Raw genomic sequence first — 15,108 nt, forward strand, 5'->3', positions numbered from 1 at the left:
AGAATAAAAGTCAAGACATGTGCACATAGAAACTCTGTAGATGTTTGTAGCATTTGAAATTAAAATAGTGAGTAGGCTGCCTGGGTGTCCCTTCAGACATGGCACAGTGGAGCACGGGGACAGGAAGTATGCCAGACGGCCTCTGCAGGAGGCTGCTGAGAACACGTGCATCAAGGAACAAGGAACTGCTTAATGATTAATCACTGTCAACCTTTGTTCTCGTTAAAGACTTGATTGTCGGACAAGGCTTGTAATGAGGGACTGTTTTGGTGTCTGTTGCTATGAGATGGTGTGCACTGATCCTCAGTTGATGTAAGCCTCTGTTCCTGGTTTGCCCCAGTCAAACACACTAGAATGAAAGTGCTCTCACAGTGCCTGCTAGTGGTGCTTGAAGAAGAGGCTCTGGACATTCTGTTTCCCGAGGGTTGCTCCAGCCCCAAAATATAGGACAAATATCCAAGGGTTGGGATCGGCTAACTCTTGGCATCTTAGATTTTAGCAAAATAATTTTGAGAAAGTTTAACAATAAAAGAAAGAGATGGAAGTAGATTTTATGGTAGTGATGGTACAGAGACTCTCCCCTCCCCCCGCCACACACACACGGACACCTTCTCTTTTTGACAAACACAGATCTTTGGAAATCAAAAAATTTAAAGGCCTGTTACCGTTCCTTTTGACTTCTATAAATAAAATATTGTATCGTGCTTTGCAAACCAAATCCTTAACCACCAAGTTATGTGAGGCTGAAGTGTGTGTTGGCATCTTTCTGAAGGCTAAGGGAAAAAAATCCCACTTATTCTGTTATTGACTAGCCAGCTTATGGACTTCTGCATAATCGTTTTTGAATCTTTATTTTATTGCTATAAAAAGAGTAATGGGACATTTTAAAGGAGAAAAACACTATTTTTAAACATAAAAGATTAATTCTTCTGGGTTGACGTGACCTTAAAAAACTTTAAAATTCTTATAAACGTCACTGCATCATTATCATAAAATGACTTCTAAAATATATCTTTCTGTGGAAGGACTGAAAGATAAGAAGAACTAAAACTGTCGGTGATCCCATCACCGTCCATGGTATCGATGTCGATGTCGATGATATCTACTACCCCCTACCACCCCCTAGCCAGAAGGATTTCTCTCTATCAAATAAAGCCTGCTATAATTTTTTGATATCTGCAAGAAGAGATTTTCCTCCAGATTTACATCTTCTATAATAATTATTTGACTCAAAATATTACAGGTCCTTCTTCTTCCTTCCTTTTTTCCCCGTTCCTTAGAACTCATCCGCAGTATAATCAGGGAAGTTGAGTAGGGACTGCTGGACCTCTAGCAATCTAGAATGGAGCCCCTGTCAGCATCCTGTGTGGAGTCTGTGGATAACTGAATATTCTGCCAATACCAGAAATGATCTCGTATAACCCAGGAAACTGCCTCTCCAGAATGTGCCCTGCCTGTAAACGTGGCAGCCAGGGGCCTGGGAAAGCCGTTTTGGTCTATCTCTGTATCTCTCAGTAGATTTGCTCTAAATTGCCCCAAACAGGAAATCCCGCTTTTATTTACATCTCTAAATAGAAATCCAGCTTGCTTGGCAAAACAGTCACAGTATATAACTTATAAACACCGGTTTTCATAATTTCACCTCTGCATTTATAGACATATCCACTTGTGATGAAAGATATGGCTGTGAATGTTCTCTGACCACGGTATTTATCTGCAGAGGGTACAATAAGGAAATATCCTAAAATAAGACAGAAACCAGGAGTTTACAGTGATACTGATTATTATAAGTGGCTTGGTCATTTAAGACATATTAACAGTCTGCAGTAACTAGACCATCTCCAGGGCTACAGACTGTTCCTGATTCCATTCATGGAACCGCAACCCTCTAAGGCATATCCCTTAATAAGCCATGCTTTATAAATCCTGGTAGGCCTGATTGTTTTTTTTATCCTTGACCGTAGAGAGATAGAAATGTTAAGGAAAACTTGACCATGCTGTATGGGAGAGCCTTGAACAGACGTCCTTGGACAGTATTTCTAGCGGCTAGCCTAAAATCCTGGCGGAAAGAACACATTGAAATAAATCACTCTCTATACAACAATGTGAATTATTATTTGCATTTAAATAGAAACACTTCAGCCTTCCTTCACTGTACCAGATGCTTACAGGTAAATTACCACACCTTTCATGGCTTCCCTAAGCCGTGAAGGGATCGTATATCAATGCCCCCGTTTTCTTCTACCCTCTAAAGACCGGTGTAGTGGTAAGTACCCGACTCAGTTCCACTGATGTTAAATTGACTAAAAGTTATTCTCCACATACCAATAGCCCCTCTTTGTGAGTGATCAAGATGGCCCAATTACCAAAATAAACTACATTATCCAAATGTATTGCTTTTCCTCCTAAAGACAGTGATCATCTCACTTGCTTTTGCAAACAAAATGCCAGGTTAGATCCAAAGATTACTATATTTTTGGTATGGAAAGCTGTATAGCAGGCTATATGAATGAATGGTGTATTACCTAGGAGAAAACCATGAACCCAACTTCCAAAATTAATTAATTGATTGATTGATTCAGGTAGAATAAAAAATGTGTGAGAGAAAATATTCAGATTTAATTGAGAAGTAAAGGAAAAGTTGTAGCATTAGGGGATAGGAGAACTGCTGTCCATGAGGAGGCCATCTTCAGCATTGAGTGGGCTATTTATTTCTTTTAGAGGAACTGAATTGCCCTACCTTTTTATGGTCTCTATAGCTGGTCAGTTTGTACGTTAACATAACATCTACCAATGTTATTCTCTTTCTAAAGAGCTCAAAATACTTTAGCTTAATTAACCCTCAAAATATTGATTAATTAATTAATTTTTTTTAAGATTTTATTTATTTATTTGACAGACAGAGATCACAAGTAGGCAGCGAGGCAGGCAGAGAGAGAGGAGGAAGCAGGCTCCCTGCTGAGCAGAGAGCCTGATGCGGGGCTCAATCCCAGGACCTGGGATCATGACCTGAGCTGAAGGCAGTGGCTTTAACCCACTGAGCCACTCAGGCGCCCCCAAAATATTGATTAATTTAATCGCAAATCGCAAATGGAATACTGGGACACCTGGGTGGCTCAGTTGGTTAAGTGTCTGCCTTTGGCTCAGGTCATGATCCCAGGGTTCTGGGTTCAAGCCACATATCCGGCACCCTGCTTCTTCTCCCTCTTCCTCTGCTTGCTCCCCCTGCTTGAACTCTCTTAATCTTTCTCTCTCTTAAGTTAAAGAGAGAGAGAGAGAGACCTGGCAAGGATTAAATAAATATGATGAACTTCAACTAAAAATCCATCAGGTAAATCAAGTCCTTAGAAAACATAATCAAGCTGTGTTTTACCAAAAACAACCATTTGATTCAGTTAATTTGCTTAGTAAGTAACATTTTCAAGCCAATTATTTGGTAATATTGTAGGCAAAGAAGATAGTTGGCAGGGTTTAAGTCTCCACCATACCCAGTATTGTGACATTTCACATACTTGGCCCACATACTTTTAAGTTTGTGAACAGGCTAGAAAATTTAAAAATTATATTTGTGGGCCTTTTTTTCTTACCCGGATGGCTAGATAACAATAGTGTTAAATTATAAAGGGAATCCGATTGACTCAAATTTCATCAGAGTTTTGATTTAAATACTCAGAAATGCTCAGATAAATACTAAATGAACTGTTAGTTGGATGCAGCCAGCAGCTGAAGGAAGAGCTGTTCCAGTCCCAGATGTATATCCACATGGATCTGGAAAACACAAAAGCGTGTAAACACTGGTAACGGTACAATATATCAGTCTCCCCCCATGCATTCTCTCCTGATCAGCCGTTAGGAACATAAGCCACAAATGTTTACCCAATTGAAAAATTGCTGGACAGTTATGTTCAAATCAAGGATCTGTTTCCAGTTACAAGTAACAGAATCCAAGACAATCAACCTACTCAGATTGCTGAGGAAAAAAAAAGTTTAAAAGTTCACAGAACTCTGTATGTGCTAAATTTAAGTTCAAGGTTTTAATTAGAAGCAAAAAGACTTGTATAGTATCTTTAACTGACAAATGATAATAATTATTCTTATGTGAGGCATTTTGTATGATCTTTGATATTGACACTTGTCATTTCACTGAAAACTTTTAATATATAGGTTACTTTCTTAGTAACACCTATATAATTGCAAATCATCTTACAGATTAGGTTTATCTGATTTTCAAGTAGTTACTTATTATTTATTTAACAACAAATATATTCCAAATGTCTATTTTATGTCAGGTTTATGTGTGCAAGTGGAAATGCATAGATGATAAAACAAGTCCATGTTTTTGAAGTAATAATAGTGTAGTAAGAGAAAATATACATGTAAACAAATAACTGATATATTCTATAACAAAGATAAATACAAGACGTGATTAGAATTCAAGCAATAGCAGTCATCAATATTGGACAGTGCCAAGACAGATCTGTCTAATTCTGAAATCTCTATTCAGATGAATTGATGGGTTCAGCTTATGAACTCAAGGTTATACTAGAAATCCTTGTAAATGAAAAAAATGTCATAAAAAGTGGTCAATGTCTAAAAATATTCTAGTAGTCTCCACCGTCTCATAATCCAAACAGACACAGAGAAGTCAAAATACTGTGTGTCTCTGTGTGTGTTTGGGTGTGTGTGTGTTTAAGACATCCTTAATCTTATTACTCAACAGAATTAAAATTTTTAAGTACCTTCTTTCTAGACTTATATCCCTAAAGTAGCAGCAGATCTGGTAGTAGTTGTATAGCTGATTTGATCAATGTAGACAGATAATCAAACCAAAGAAAGTTGACCTTCCTCATTCTTTTTCACAGTGGACTTTTCATTTAAGGTTATCATTTTTCTAAAACAGTATTTTGGTACTCTGCTGATCAAAATGTGTTTGTATAGTTTGCATAAATAAGATTTGGTAAATAACCTGATTTTCTGGGAATTGGTCCAATTGAAACCTCTGATCTTTTGAAGTTCATCTTTAGTGAGTCTTAGGGAGAACTCAGCTTTTTTGAAGTCCCAATGAAGTATTTAGTGGCTTGCTTTGCTAATCCAAGGGAGACTTCAGGGCTACATTTAACAGAGAACAGATGGCTCCTTTTAAAATGTCCTTTGTGGTCATTATAATAATATATTCAAAAATAGCTAATCATGTTACATTAGAGTAGATGGACACATTCGAAGATATTGGCCACAGTCACTATATTGTGTCAGTGCCTCCAGATTTCTGTATTTAGTAGATAACCTGCAATCATCAAGGTATTCTCTCATTTCTCTTAAGAAGAGATATGTTAGAATATGTGGGCTACTTTGTACGTTAATATATTTTATATTTTAGCCCATAATGTGTAGTCAAAACATAAAAATTACTTCTAGCGGAATGTTTTGTAGATTTTTTTTTCAGAATCAGAAACAAAAACAGACTTTACAGAATCAGTTTAGGAAAGTCCAATGCTATTAGCAAAGCTTTGTACTTCTATGTTGTGCCTTCCACACTGAGGTATATGAAGAGATACAGAATTAAGGTTGAATTTTCTCAATATTCCCATCCCCAAACCTCAATTTTTGCTTACTTCAGTCACTTCAGAAGAAAATAGCCAGTGTGATTTCCTGCTTCTCACCCCCAACCAGATCAATCCAGCATTTATACATTATAGTGGCAAAACCACAGCACATCATGTTGTTAAATTGCATTGTAGACTCGATGAAAAAGAGAAATTGAATTATTTCATGACAGTGGTATTTATTGTTAGCTTGATTCAATAAAAGTGGAATTTCAACAATTTTAGCACTAGAATGGAATTTAGAGATTATAATCTAACTTCCATATCTTAACATTGAAGAAAATAAGGCCTAGAGAAGTTAAAAGAGAAGACTACAGCATTAGCAAGGTTCACAGGTCACATGAACCAGATTCCTACAAGAAGCAATGAAATAATGTCAGGAAAAATTGTCAAAGAAAACCATAGTTTCAAGGAAATGCTAACTTCTCTTGCATACCTCCCAAGAGCCAAAGACTGCTGCATATTTTACCTACTTAATTTTATTTAAGCCATACACCAATTACATGAGGAAAGCAGTATTATTTGCCCCTGAACAGAGGACAAATTGAGACATAGAGACTTTTATAACTTGCCTGAGAACAATTAGTAAGTCATGGAGGAAATATTTAAACCTAGGCATATTGACTACAGAGGTTACATTTTTCATCATTACAGTGTTTTGTCATGGGATACCACAGGAGACATGAGACAATCTCCTTAGCTTTCTCATTCTCTATCTTAAAGAGATAAGAGGCTCAAAGTAGTCAATAACATTTTCATTGAAGTGAAATTCTAGAGTCAAAATTCCGTATTTATTTTTTTTATTATTTCCAAAGGAAAAATCTTACATTCCTTCCTAAGTATTAGAAGCCCCCTAGGGAAATTAATTTGTAAAAATTCCAGATTTGTTTTGTGTATAATTTGGACATCATTTTGATTTAAGAACCAGCCGTTTAAACAGTATTTACTGCCTTCTGAATTGTGGTGTCACTTACCCCTTCTTCCTTCTCCGTTACTACTTGTTTACTGTGTGGCCTTCACACAGTAAGAGAACAGAAAATGTTGATACGTATCTCATCCAAAACCGTAACACCTTCCAAACACTTCTGGAGGAAGAGCACAATTTTAGGGTAGAAAACCGGTTCCTAATGTATGTCCCTTTGAAATGAATGGGTTTCTTTGTTTATTTTGTTTTATTTGGGGGGGGGGGTTCTTGTTGTTTTTTTCTTTTTTTTTTTTTTTAAGTTTTATTTATTTATTTGAGAGAGAGAGAGAGCATAAGCAGAGGAAATGTAGAAGGAGAGGCAGAGAATTCCATGCAGACACAGAGTGGGGAGCCTGACTCAGGGCTTGATCTCACAACCCATGAGATCATGACCTGAGCCAAAATCAAGATCTGGCTGTTTAACCAACTGAGTCACTCAGGTGCCCTGTCTTCCTTTGATTTTGGTGTCTATAATAGGTCTCTTTCTACACTTTTTCTTTCAACCTATGTACATTATAATTAAAATTAATTTATTTTTACAGCATATTTGTGTCACATTATTTTTTTAAAATTTCTTTTCAGCGTAACAGAATTCATTGTTTATGCACCACACCCAGTGCTCCATGCAATACATGCCCTCCTTAATACCCACCACCTGGCTCCCCCAACCTCCCACCCCCCCACCCCTTCAAAACCCTCAGATTGTTTTTCAGAGTCCGTAGTCTCTCATGGTTCATCTCCCCTTCCAATTTCCCTCAACTCCCTTCTCCTGTCCATCTCCCCATGTCCTCCATGTTATTTGTTATGCTCCACAAATAAGTGAAACCATATGATAATTGACTCTCTCTGCTTGACTTATTTCACTCAGCATAATCTCTTCCAGTCCCATCCATGTTGCTACAAAAGTTGGGTATTCATCCTTTCTGATGGCGGCATAATACTACATAGTGTATATGGACCACATCTTCCTTATCCATTCGTCCGTTTAAGGGCATCTTGGTTCTTTCCACAGTTTGGCGACCGTGGCCATTGCTGCCATAAACATTGGGGTACAGATGGCCCTTCTTTTCACTGCATCTGTATCTTTGGGGTAAATACCCAGTAGTGCAATTGCAGGGTCATAGGGAAGCTCTATTTTTAATTTCTTAAGGAATCTCCACACTGTTCTCCAAAGTGGCTGCACCAACTTGCATTTGAGGTGGGTTTTTTTTTTAAAGATTTTATTTATTTATTTGACAGACAGAGATCACAAGTACTCAAAGTCAGGCGGGGGAGGAGGGAAGCAGGCTCCCCGCTGAGCAGAGAGCCTGATGCAGGGCTTGATCCCAGGACCCTGGGATCATGACCTGAGGCGAAGGCAGAGGTTTTAACCCACTGAGCCACCCAGGCACTCCTGAAATGAATGTTTTTTTATGGAAGAGTTATAAGCCTAATGTTGTTACACATTATACCGAAGGGAAAAGAGGAAGGTATTAATAGCAATATGAGTTATAGAATAGGCTCAACAAAAGATAAAGTTACCCTTAAACACAATTCCCTAATCTTTTTTTAATTGGTGGAGGCAGTGGTGAAATGCTTGGCTATTGTTAAGCTCAAGTGACTGAGTACATCCCTGGATAATTATTGCTTGTTGGTTTATTGCTGGTATTATTATAAACAGCATGCTGTGCTCACTATCTGATGATCAGAAATTATATTGTGTTTAGTCCAGTACCTTAATGTGTGTGTTTGATATTCAGTGAATATCAGATTTACTTAATAATTAACATTTATTTCAAGTCTGTTGCATGCCAGATACTACTATACTAAGCAATTCACTTACTTTTTGCCATTTGTTGAGGTAGGAGTGAGGAACATATTATTACACCCAAACAAGTGGGAAGAAAGCAAACTTTGGATTTGAATCCAATTCTGCACTTTTCACTATTGCTGCCTACCCACTCAAATTGCTTTTAGAACAGAGAGGTATTTTAAAAATATTTTGCCAATTACCTTATTCTATTAAACCTTTGGGATTCTTTGCATTTTAAAGGCATATGTTTTTTAAAAAAGACAAATTTCTTAACCTATATCCTCATCTTGAAATGGGAATAATAATTAAAACAGAATTGTTGAAGAGATTAGATGAGATAATAAATGTCAAGTCCTTAACACAGGGGCTCGTGCATAGCTTTCAAAAAATGATAACTACTGGTAGAAATTATGCTCCAGTGGTGTGCTTTCTTCCTGCCTTCCAACATATCTACTACCCACCACCACCATTATCATCATCATAATCATCATCATGCTCTCCATCATTGCTCAACACTAGCTCCTTTCCTTTCTAGAATATCCTTTATGCTGTGGGCCATTCTAAAGTGGTATCCTCAGAAAAACAACACTGGATTCAAAAGTGTTGCTCAACTTTTGCCTCTCTGTCCTACATTGGCTTTCCAGTTGCCTTTGAAAAGAGCTAGCATTTTTATTCCATGTGCCTGAAAGCAGAAAATTCTGACCCAATTTTCTACTTCATGTGGCTTCTTTGTTTATCTATGTATTTATTTATTAAATAAACACACATACACACACACACAAGTATGGAGAGTCTGCTGTATACTAGGAAAAACATGAAGAACATCCCAGCCTTCCAAGCTCTTCTAATGGGAGGTAGATAATAAGCAAAAAGAGTTGTGATATAGGAACCAGTACCAACTGTTATGGAAACACAGAGAGGGGCACCAGACAGTGCTGGGAGGCCAGAGAAGACTTCCTGAAAACAGGACATCTGAACTGAGCCTAGAAAGAATGAGGGATCCCTTGGTAAGGAGAAGCAGAGGAAGAGGACTCCAGGCAGAGATGTAAGCAAATGCGAAAGTGCAGAGGAGAAGGAGCTTCTTTGAGTTTGAGGAATTGCAGGTAGGTTAATATCACTCTAGGATAGAGTGAAGAAGGCATGTATTGAGAGGTGAAACTGGGGACAGATGCAGAGGCCACATCATGGAAGGCCTTTTCCGCCATTTTCAGGAGCTAGGACTTGATTCCAAAGACTGAGAGGAGCCATGGATAGTTCTAAGCAGGGAGTGCAGTGTAGAGGACATATCCAAGTGGAAAATCATTTCATTACTTTCATAAACACTAACCTTTGAGGAGGAGGAGGTGGAGTTCTCAACCTGAGGTCAATGGGTGGTCTGTGGATGTTTAGAAAATGTGTAAACTCCCTGAAAATGTAGACAAAATTGTTAGTTATATGTGTACTTGGGGGGAAGGGAAGAGAGGCAGAATCCATAGCTTTGTGAAACCCTCAAAGAACTGTGTTATCCAAAGAAAAGTTGGAAACCACTGCTCTGGGGACAGAAAGCTAAAAGCTAACTTACAGAGCAGAAATTTCAGGTCGCCACAAAGAACCCTTCTAAAGTTAAAGAGTTTCTCTTTTAAGAAAAATTTCTCATTCCTTCCCCTGAGTTACCAAACTCTTCCCACTCCACCCTGACCCACTGACGTTTTGTTCCTGGCCACTCTCCCACCTAAATGCTGCTTCCTCGCTCATGGAACTGGTCTTCCATGCCAACCCATAATAAGTGTCCACTCCAGAGGCTAAGAATAGATGCAGTGTCCTGGTGACTTGAAAATTTGGTAACATCTGAAGGATGAACTGCACAGTGACCACAAAATTCATTCTGATCTTTTGAACCAAACAGATTATAAACATGTGATCAGGGTTTCCCTGTGAGGTAAAGGAGGAGATTCTGAGCAAGCAAAAAACAAACAAACAAACAAAAAGAAACAACAAAAAAACCCCTATTGAATAGAAGGAAAAGGCAGCTACTATTCGTAATTTCAAAGAACAAAGAAAAATACTCACCCAAATATAATCTTCTGTGTTTGCATGTTTTGCCTTTCCACATTTTTCCCTACCCCACCCCTTACCCCCAAAAAGCCAGTTCAGTCAGACCAGCTACAGTTCTCCTAGGCAGATAGATTTTGTTCCATTGGTCTCTCCTTAATACATTTTCCTGGATTTGGATATGTGTTCTTCATCTTTTAGTTAAGTCTGTGACCTCATGCAAGTCATTTTGTTAACCTTTCTGGGCAGTGTCTTCTGGAAGATGAAGCTAGATGGTTTTCAGTTGCCACAGTTTGTAATGGTGGCTGGAGCGGAGGGTGATTAAAACAGGTCTCGAGATAGCTATTTCTCATTCCCAACTCACCAGTCCTTCCATGGATTGCTGGGTACTTTCTTGAAGGCATTTTATCAATTTCACATAAGTATTCCCAAATAGGGCAAAGGTCAGGAAATTTTTTCCAGGAAGGGCCAACTGGTAAATATTTTAGGCCTTGTGGGCCATAAGGGCTCTGCCACAGCTCTTTAGCTCTGTGAGGAAGGCAGCTCTGTGGTATGAAGCTAGCCCCAGACAATGCGGAAATGCGCATGCGTGGCTATGATCCGATAGAACTCTGTTTATCAGGAAAGGTGGCAACCTGGGTTTGGCCGTACCAGAGTTTGTGAATCCTTGAAATGGAAGATGGACAGCCTGAAGACAAGAGTGTTTCATCCCTTCAGTCTTTCATTTTGGAAAGTTGCTTCTTGGACAATTTCCTGATAATTGTTTTGTTGTCATTATTGTCTTGAAAGACATGAACTGTTTGATTCTTTTAGCCCCACACAACCACCTCACTGTCTGCTCCAAATAAATAACTTAGTGGGGCTTCCAGCTTGCAGGGAATCTGAAACAGTTCAGGCAACTTGTTTCTCAGGCATAGAGATAAATAAATGGCCTCATAAGTAGACAGTTCAGAAGATGAATAGCCTGAAGGAACAGTTGAGTAGTTAGTTCATTGAGACAGGGAAAGAAGAGGGAAAGAGAGAAGGGAGGGAAGAAAGATTGATTGAATAGCAAACTAGTTTATGAGATCTACTGTACAAACTTGCCCAGCTGGGTACTTTATCTTGAATTTGTTTTGCAAATTGCAGATGCCTAGCTCTGGAAGCCAAGAAAAAGAAAGGGCAGTCATCCCACGCCAAAATACTCCCATGGATCCCAAGTAACTTACATTACTTCATTTTTGTGGGGGAAAAAAAAATCATTATATATCCCCCTTCCAAAATAAGAAAAACAGAGAGCTATTTTACCCAGATGCCCAGAAGAAGACAAATATTTTCTAGAGGGGTTTTGTGTGTGTGTGTGTGTGTATGTGTGTGTGTGTGGTTTTTTTTTCTTCTTCTTTTTTTTTTTTTTAATATTAAGAGAACAATACCTGCCTGGTAACTTTGCTTGCTTTGTGAAACTAACTATGGCATACTGTTCAGTCCACAGAACTGTTTTAACAGTAAAAATGGCTGAGTTCAATAAGTCCTAATATCTCAACATACTCCCATGAAACCAGGGATATTTTTGTTTGCTGCTTGAGGACATATCTGACTAGACTCTATTTTACTTTTTGCTGAAATTAATCCTACTTGACAGAGCCTTTGCATTCCATTAAATCAAAGTGTTAATTGCAGCATTTTTATTATTTAACATCATTTTAAAAGATCTCTCCCATATTAAGCACGACTTTCAAAGATATTTTATCAAAGTAAGACCCAGTGGCTAGGCCTGTCCTTGGATGTTTGGTACTAAAAGTTACAAAATTTTTTCCGTACACTTCTTTACATTTTGATCGCTGAAATTTTAAAGAAAAGATCTTGGTGAATGAGCTGCTAGGACTAGAATAGTGGTATTTATTTCTAATTGTAAAATTGGGAATTTTTTCAAAAGGACTTCAACCCAGCTTTGTGAGAAATAGAGTTAATAACAGGAAGAACAAGTCATTTGTCCTCTAAAGAAAAAGGTGCCCATTTACAAGCATTCAGGTGCCTCCTTAATTTTTTATCAGGTCTTCTAGACACATAGTTTACCTCCTTGCTGAGTTAGTGATTCCCACACTAATCTATAAATAAGATACTAAGTCAACAAAGTAACAAATTTGGGAAGGCATTCTTTTACCATGATTTCCATACGTTAAAACATGTTTCCAGCTTCTGATGAGTGTAAATCAGCCTCACACATTGTCACTTACTCAGGTACATGTTTGCCTTGGCAAACAGCTTTGGCCATCAGACACCTGATTTATCTATGGTTTTCCAACATCCTTGATACCATTCTGGAAGATAAATATTCCATCAGTAGTCCAATTGGAAAACTTGAAAGTATAGACAAGCTGCAGAGTTTTTCAATAAGCTGCCTGGACTCTGATCCCCAACGCCTAGAAGAATGCATAACACAAAGTAGATGCTCAACAAATATTTGTTGAATAAGTGAGTCAGGTAGAGTAAAGATAATAATTCTAAAGACATAGCTTAATTATTGGCAGAACGCTGTTAGAAGAATACAGAAATGTTTTTATTGGTCTGGCCATCGTGTGCTGGATTAAAAGAAGGATCAAAAATCTTTAACCATATCTCAACGCTAGCATACTACTCTAACTTAGCGGCTTAACTAATACTGTAACAGGACTTTAAACTCTTAAATACACACACACACACACACAAATGTGAAAAACTGTAAGTGCATTAAAACGTAAATTTATATTAAATCCCAGGAGGATAGGGTCAGAAGCCTATTTTGTAGGTTAGCATCAAATACTGTAATTTGACAGGTAGAAAGAGAAAATACATGTACATAATATGAAAGATCATTCAAGTTCATAATTTGAGCCAATCATATGGCTATTATTAGCTTCCAAATCGGCCTTTTAACTCCAGTTTGTCTAGAAAACTGGGTATTCTTTCATAAAAGATGGCATCAGTGGAAATGGCCTAAATCATTCTCTCACACACACACACACACACACACACACACACACTCATCTCCCTAGGCTGAGGATGGGCCATTTTTACCATGTCTTCATGAGCTTTAAGGAGACCATAAGTGTTGAAATAGAACCAGATTGATTCCTATTAGGCCAAGTTCTACATGGGCTGAACGGAAGGCAAAGATGAGGCTGAATATGGAAATCAAAGCCAACGCAGTAGAACATATTTTTCTTTCAAAATATTTTATGTACTAAAGTTTGCACAACATCTTGGCAATGACAGCAAGCCTGTGTAAGGAGGTGTTTCGTGTTTCATAGCTAACATAAGGGCAAAAAAATGTAGCAGCAGCCAAACATTACTTCAATCATGCAATGAAAGAATGTGTATGGTAGAGTACATGGTAAGACCCATGGGCCAGAAGCTTCAAGGCTCAGAAATCTTGTACAAAATTCCAAAAGAGAGCTTATCTCTTATTTTTATATTCTTTGGTATTGTGAAGGAATGAAACTAAATTTAGCACAGTCCATCTGTTTGATTAGAGAGAGAGAAAGAGACATAATTGCATTTTCTTGGTATGTAGATCGTTTCTAAATCTTAAAGGAGGCTAGTTTTCCAGATTGTCGTGGAAATTGTTTTGAAGTTCACCAATTTTGCCAACCCTAAGCACTCTGCCCATCTCTTTCTCTTCATTTCCCCCCTTTCTATATAATTTTTTATCTCTAGAAAATAGAAAACTGCTTAGAGTATTGTAGGTATTCATTAAAAATATCGAAATTCGTGGGTGGATGGATGGATGGATGCACAGGTGACTAGATTAGGCATTAGAAGATCTAGATGTTAACCTTAGAGTTCCAGTAGGTATCATACCACCTAACAGAAATTGCTTTTTCCCTGTGTAATTTTGAGTGAGGACCCACATAGGGTATGCAATGTGTGCATCTTAGGTTCCCAGATAAATGACAAGCCAGGGATCTTAACCTCAAATGCCTTAATGAGCCAGGCAAGTAATAGAAATGAGGGAAATAGGCAGATGGAATAAACGAAGAGATAGTGGGGACTGAGGCTCACTGGAGGGCACACCTTGTGTTTAAAATATGATGGGAGCGTGGGGTGTGCTCAGAGCAGGGAGCCTGAAGAAATGGCTCCTCTGTTTATAACACACCCAACAGGAATCTGGGCTCTCTGTGAAAAGGGGCACAAAATGCATGGCCTTCCTATGAACAGACACCCTACACGTGTCCCACCCTATACTTCCACAAGGCTTCTGGATAGGAACAGCAGGCCAAGGCTTTGAAGGCCTCAATCATGGAGGAAGTAGCCCTGAGAGTGAGCATAGATGTTAGGCATGGGCTGGAGGCCCAGGACAGCTTCCTACCCACGCCCGGCAGGAACGGAGGAGGGGCCACCTAGGAGCCGCTGGTGCACCAGGTCTGCCCGGCTGGACGTGAACGTGTATGTCGCAATGAGGTACCTGGAATACAAGATGGTCCTCGGCAGCCGCCAACCCAAGTCTGAGCTCCTCTGGGGTCTGAGAATCCTCCACAAGACCAGCAAGATGAGTGCGCCGAGAGTCATCATCCAGCAGCAGAACCGAGACCCCGGGAAGGGAAGGCTCATTTCTTGGAGGCTGTGGATGGTGCGTTCAAGACAATGGATATGGATATGGCTGAGGAACATGTCAGGGCCCCAATGAGGGCCCAGACGGACATCAGGGATGAAGCTCTGATCGGACAGTGGCTCTGGGATGACATACAGGTAGAGCTTCT

At 38.9% G+C, this 15,108-nt stretch overlaps 1 protein-coding gene and 1 non-coding gene across 2 annotated transcripts in view; both read left to right on the top strand.

The window, feature by feature from the left end:
• The window catches only part of MAML2 (mastermind like transcriptional coactivator 2), a 344,972-nt gene that overhangs the window by 312,939 nt on the left and 16,925 nt on the right, over positions 1 to 15,108 (top strand). The window lies entirely within an intron of this gene.
• Positions 14,450 to 14,579, top strand: LOC123393906. The gene has a single exon (XR_006608741.1). It is a non-coding gene; the product is annotated as a small nucleolar RNA SNORA11 (small nucleolar RNA).

Source organism: Mustela putorius, unplaced genomic scaffold, assembly GCF_011764305.1.
Source record: "Mustela putorius furo isolate JIRA1106 unplaced genomic scaffold, ASM1176430v1.1 tig00001069_pilon_pilon_pilon, whole genome shotgun sequence".
Taxonomy (NCBI): domain Eukaryota; kingdom Metazoa; phylum Chordata; class Mammalia; order Carnivora; family Mustelidae; genus Mustela; species Mustela putorius.